This window comes from Cibotium barometz, chromosome 19 (genome assembly GCF_041138505.1).
Source record: "Cibotium barometz isolate CiBa-2024 chromosome 19, ASM4113850v1, whole genome shotgun sequence".
Lineage (NCBI taxonomy): Eukaryota > Viridiplantae > Streptophyta > Polypodiopsida > Cyatheales > Cibotiaceae > Cibotium > Cibotium barometz.
The window spans coordinates 47877908-47884754 of NC_141064.1; positions in this window are offsets into that span (position 1 = coordinate 47877908).

The following is a 6847-nucleotide window of genomic DNA, read 5'->3' on the forward strand; positions in this document are numbered from 1 at the left end:
TAGTAACGATAGCAATAATTTTGTATTCAAAGTGAAGCTCTTTATTTTGAGTCTCTAATGCAACTTTTGTGTCATGTTTTTTTGTTTGTAATATTCTAAGATTTTGTAGTTGATAGGCTTGTACTTAAAAATCAAATAGTGAAAATTTATCATGAGAATATATTTTAAGTCCTCTAGAAAAATATTATTTATCCCCTCTTGAGTAATTTGGGGATGCCTAGGTTACTCTTGCATCATGCCGGCTAGGTTAATATCGTGGGTGACACCACTATAAATATTAATACGTGTGGTATATGACGTATGTTTGAGGCCATCTATGATTATTTCAGTTAGGTTCATATGGCAGGGTGATTCCTGGGGTACTTACGCTTGGCAGTCATGAGTTGGTTATGATTTGTGTCTGTTTAATATTTGTGGGATTAATTTAATTATTAATTAGGCTTATATTTTCAGGTGATGAAGACTATGGAAAATGAAGAGTTTACTTTGGAAGAAATGTCTTGGTTCATCATATTTAATTTTTGGCAAAGCATAGTAGGTTGCAACCTTAGCAAATGATTTTTCCATTTTGAACTTTAGGAAAGATACATTTATAATGTGGAATTTATTAAAGCCTATGGCTTTACCCTAGTCCCAATATTTGACACTCTATTTTTGTAAAAGAAGAGTGCCGTGCTCTCTAAAAGCACATTTTGTATATTTTGGGGCTATGGCCTATTTTGGTAAAAAGAAAGCTAATAAAGAAATACTCTTGTGTGGGGGAAGGCCACGCACAAGGGGGGGGGGGAAGATTGCACCCAACATGGGCTATTGAGCTAACCCAACATGGTCTATTGAGCTAAGTATTTTAATTTTGTTAAGTGTTTGAATTTCAATTAATTTGATTTAGTTGAAGCTCTTGCAAAGCATTGGTTTTTATGGTTGAATCAATTCTTGTGAATTCTCTACTCTTCCACAATCTATCCTAGAGTAAGATTTCGGTTGCAGTAGTATCAGAGCTTGGGCTAGGAGATTTGTGGAGAAGGTAGGAAAGGGCTTCATCTTCTCAAAAATCAAGAAAGTGCAGGAATTTTTCCATTGGACAGAAGGGTGTTTTGTAGGTCTTTACCCAAAGGTCAAAAATTCAAAACTAGATCTACTCACAAACCCACTCACCACCCTGCAAAACCACGCCTCTATCAAAAAGTGGTTTTTCTAAATACTCAGAGAAATCAAAATCTGACCGCATGGATGAAATCCCCATTGCCAGAAACCTCACATGATTTTCTTAGAAATCAGAAAGCTTCAAGGACGGATCATGTTCATCTATGGAAAAGCCATAAAAAAAATCATAAAATTCATGAAGAAATAGGCACAACGCGGGCAGCCTGCCGGCGCAAATCGATGTTTGGTTTTGATTTAAAAAAATTTACAAAGGCTTAATCCTCCTCCATAAGCCTAATCAATTCTTAATCCAAAACCTACTTTTCCCAAGCCCCATGCAAGTCACATCACCTTTTTGAGCTTTTACTCCTCCTATTTTCAAATTTGAAGAGAAATTCAAAAAGGTTTCCTATTTTGAAATTTTTGGGTGCAGAAAAGTGATTTACAGGTTTTAAAAAGGCTTAAAAATTGCCTAGAAAAGGCCAGAAATTTCCAAAATCATTTCTGAAAAATTCTGAAAAAATTTCAAAAAATATTACAGAGATTGGGCAAGGTTTACAGGACTATTTCAGCAGGTTTCAAAGTGCAAAAAATTATTTCATCAACAATTCGACTAGCCCAAGTCTCGTGAATCACGCGGAATCTCTCGGGATTTGTTTGAAGCGACGAGGATTCAATTCAACCATTGAATAGCGTCTTTGTTCAGCTTCAACAAAGATCAAATTGCAAGAGAAAAACAAGATAAGTACTTACATTTGCTTTATTTATTTACATCAAATAAAATAAAATTTTATTTATCTACATCATTTGCACAAGCACTATGGCAGATTTTCCTATCTCGCCATCAATTCAAGAGCAACTCCTTTCTTTACAACATCAAATTGTAGAAGAGAGAGAGAAGCGTATTGAATTGGAGAGACAGCTCACGAGTCGTAGACGCAAGCGTGACTCTTCGCTATCTTTTGATGACGAAGATGACACTATCCAAAGGGCTGTAAATGCTACATTGCAAGCACAAAGGTCACAAAAAGAATCCAAGATTAGTCGGAAAGCTTTCACATTTCAAAATTATGACGGAAAGAAGGATGCTAGGGTCATTCTAGCTTGGCTTAGTCAACTAGATGACTACTTTTCAGGAGAAAAATTTTCAGAGAGTGATAAGATTAAATGTACATTCAATCATTTGGTAGACAGCACAACTTTATGGTGGAGTGTAATAAAGCAAGGTCGTGACAAGCTAGATTCCTGGAAAAGATTTCAATGGTTGGTTAAAAAGCACTTTTTACCCTCACAATTCAAGTCTAAAGTTAGGCACCAATGGGACACTTTGCATCAACTTGAAAAGGAAACTATGTCACAGTATGTAGAAAAGTTATGGAATACTTTATTACAGGTGCAGGTTGTGGAGAGAGTCGGCGAGAAGGACCAAAAGAGGAAATTCATTTCGGGCACCATTAGGGCCGATGTGAATATGTTTCGACCTCATTCACTATCTACTGCAATATCTTTGGCAACTAATTCCGAACGCAAAAATGGTTTTCCTAAAGAGATTAAAGCACATGAGGGTACTTCTTCTAAACCATTTACTAAATCTTTTTATGCTCCAAAGAAGATGAATAAACCAAGTTATGACAAAGGCAAGGACGAGGTTAAAGGCAACATGAGTACCAATAAGAAAGTCAATGGTGGAAAACCGAAGGCACCTCCTATCAAATGTTTCAAGTGCCACAAAGAAGGACACATAGCCCCAAATTGTCCGGAGCATACCAAGAGTTCGACACCAGCAACAGCAGCCGCTCGAGTCAATATGATTGAAGAAGACGACAATGAAGAAGAATCATTCACGCAAGAGGGTAATTCCGATCCAGACTACTCAGAACAAGAAGGTAAACCTTATGTTCATTCTTTGCTTAGAATAAAAGGAACAATAAATGGACATGAAGTTGTTATTTTGCATGATGATGGTAGTACACATGATTTCATTTCTGAAAAGGCACTTAGAGCATTAAATCTTCATTCTTCACCTACGCACTATAAAGTCAAAGCAGCATTTACTAGAACAAAGTATAATTGCATGCAAGAGGTGAAAGATTTGGATTTATGCATCAAGCCCTTAACAGAAAAGAGGGATTTCTTAGTTGCACCTTTACAAGGGGTAGATATAATTTTGGGTATGCCTTGGAGACACATGTACAACCCTATTATAGACTATGACACTCATAGCATTTGTTTAAGGAAGGACAATGAAAATATTTTCCTCCAGTGTCTAGTCAAAGGAGAAATGAGTCCTTTGTTGAGTCACACTCAAGCAAAGAGAGCTCTAAGAAAAAGAGACAAGACTTATATGGTATGGGTTAACCAGCTTGATGCTGAGTCTGACACATCCAAAAGTCCAAAGTTTGATCTTTTTATCTCCAAATTTAGTGACTGTTTTATGGAAGATCTACCTCCAAGATTACCTAAGTCTAGGCCTGAGGATCATAGTATTGACTTATTGCCTGGAAATTCTCCGCCTTGTAAAGCTCCCTATAGAGCCAACAATTTAGAGCAAAAAGAAATCCAAAACCAAATCGAAGACGTGCTAGAGAGAGGCCTTATTCGACCTAGTAGTTCACCTTTTGGAGCTCTAGTCCTTCTTGTTAAGAAGAAGAATGGAACTTTCCGAATGTGTGTAGACTACCATGCATTGAATAAGATTACTGTCAAGAACAGATATCCTATTCCTAGGGTAGATGATCTTCTTGACAAGCTTAGAGGATCAAAGGTCTTTAGCAAGATTGACCTAAAGTCTGGGTATCATCAAGTTCGCATGACTGAATCTGACATTTTCAAGACAGCTTTTAGAACACAAACTGGTCATTATGAGTTTTTGGTTATGCCTTTTGGTCTAACCAATGCTCCAGCTACTTTCAGCCATACGATGATCGCATATTCCTTAAGTTTCAAAGTTTTGTTATAGTGTTCTTTGTTTTCAGCAAAAGGATCGACAAGAGCATGAACAACACTTGGAACAAGTGTTCAACCTTTTGAGAAAAAATGAATTGTATGTCAATCCTGAAAAAAGTTCTTTCTTTCAAAAAGAGATTGAATACTTAGGTCATATAGTGAAGGCTGAAGGGATTCGTGTAGATCCTAAGAAAATTGAGTATATAGCTTCTTGGCCTAAGCCTAGGAACATACATGACCTTAGATCTTTTCTTGGCCTATGTAGTTATTATAGGAAGTTCATCAAGAATTTTGCTTATATTGCTCATCCTTTGATTGAACTCCTTAAGAAAGCTACAAATTTCAATTGGACTAAAAAGCAAGATAAATCTTTTGCAACACTCAAGAATGCTTTAACGCAAGCACCAGTTCTAACACAATACCTGATTTTCAAAGACCATTCTTTATAGTAGACTGATGCTAGTGGCAAAGGATTTGGAGCTGTTCTTATGCAAGACAACCATCCTATTGCTTGGGAGAGCTTTGAAGTGGGACTCCCATACAACAAATTTCGAACCAAACCCTGAGCCATGCTATTGGTGGATCCCCAAACAAATCTCCTAGAAGCCCAAGGCTTCTACAAAGGACTTCTACAAAGGGAACTCATCCCTTTGGGTCCCAAGAGCCTTGCCATTTACTCATAACAGTGGAAGCTAAAAAGATCCAAGCGGTAGTCTAGTACCCAGTACCACCTCAAACGTCGATGCTTCATTGGATCTCAATAAAACTGTTAGAAGCACAAGGGTTTTTGCACAACCTTGGAAGCCAAAAAGATCCAAGCCCTGACTTGTGCCCTAAAGCTCCCACTGGGAGTGGAGACCCAAGGCCCTAACTCTTACATTATCCCCAAATTCTAAGTAGGAATAGAGAGCAGTGGTAGAACCCCCATGCGAGCTAGACCGGCGAATGAAGCAGGTGGAAGAAGCCACCAAGCTCGTGATTGCACTCCCAAGAACCCTAATTTCAAAAGAGCCACCCACACGGTGCCAAGTGTTTCACTCTGTACACTCCCCAAACCTAATGGGATTGTTGATCCCATGACATCCCCATGTCCCATGGCACAATATCAACTCATGAGCTGGAAGGCTGTTAACCCAATTCTAGGATTAACAAGATCTACCGCCATTAACTTACATCAAGGAGTCATGATAGATACACCAAAGGGTCATACATTCAAGATATGAAGCAATAGTGTCCAAAGCTACAACTTGGACGGGTGGCGATTCTCGCTTCAAGTGTGTGTGGTATAGCAAGTAAGGATGAAGTCCTAAGTGATGTACTTCATGGATATATTATGAGAGTAGTCATTATAATAGCATTAGGCCTCTTATGAGCTTAAAGTGACCAATCGGCCACAATTTAAGTGAGTGTGAACACTTATGGCCATATATATTATTGAATATAACACCCAGCCATTTGAAAATACAACCGATCGTGAGTTGTAGTTTTGAGAGACCAAAAAAATCCTTTAAAAACAATCCAAATCTAGCACCAAAAGAATCTTTGATGTGCCCAATAAAGTAGAACTTTAAAAAGACACTTTTTTCTGTAACTTAAAACATACTTGCAAGTGATTCATTCGCTAAATTAAAAATTTGCCAAATTTTTGCAACTGGAATCTTACTCTAGGATAGATTGTGGAAGAGTAGAGAATTCACAAGAATTGATTCAACCATAAAAACCAATGCTTTGCAAGAGCTTCAAATAATTAAAATTCAAACACTTAACAAAATTAAAATACTTAGCTCAATAGACCATGTTGGGTGCAATCTTCCCCCCCCTTGTGCATGGCCTTCCCCCACACAAGAGTATTTCTTTATTAGCTTTCTTTTTACCAAAAATAGGCCATAGCCCCAAAATATACAAAATGTGCTTTTAGAGAGCACGGCACTCTTCTTTTACAAAAATAGAGTGTCAAATATTGGGACTAGGGTAAAGCCATAGGCTTTAATAAATTCCACATTATAAATGTATCTTTCCTAAAGTTAAAAATGAAAAAATCATTTGCTAAGGTTGCAACCTACTATGCTTGCCAAAAATTAAATATGATGAACCAAGACATTTCTTCCAAAGTAAACTCTTCATTTTCCATAGTCTTCATCACCTGAAAATATAAGTCTAATTAATAATTAAATTAATCCCATAAATATTAAACAGACACAAATAACCAACTCATGTGACTACCAAGCGTAAGTACCCCAGGATACGAACCTAACTGAAATAATCATAGATGGCCTTAAACATACATCATATACCGCACGTATTAATATTTATAGTGGTGTCACCCACGATACTAACCTAGCCGGCATGACGCAAGAGTAACCTAGGCGTCCCCAAATTACTCAAGAGGGGATAAATAATATTTTTCTAGAGGACTTAAAATATATTCTCATGACATCCCTCTTGCTTGAGTTTGCAATTGTCCTCAATTGCGGATTTGCTAGGTTTGAAAAGAATGAAGAATTTCAGGGTAAACTCAGAAAAATCTCTCAGGCATCCATTTAGCATCTTCTTGAGGATGATTCTTGAAAGTCAAAATATACTTGAAGTATTGATTACCTATTCTTGTTGTTGTTATCTCTTGATCAATGATAGCATCAGGAACTAAGACTTGTTCCTCTCCTTCAATAAGAGGTGGTTCCTCATATGTTGGGTGAGTAGGAAGTGTTCCTCGAAAGGGTTACAAGAGATGGATATGAAAAGAATTGTGGATATTCCA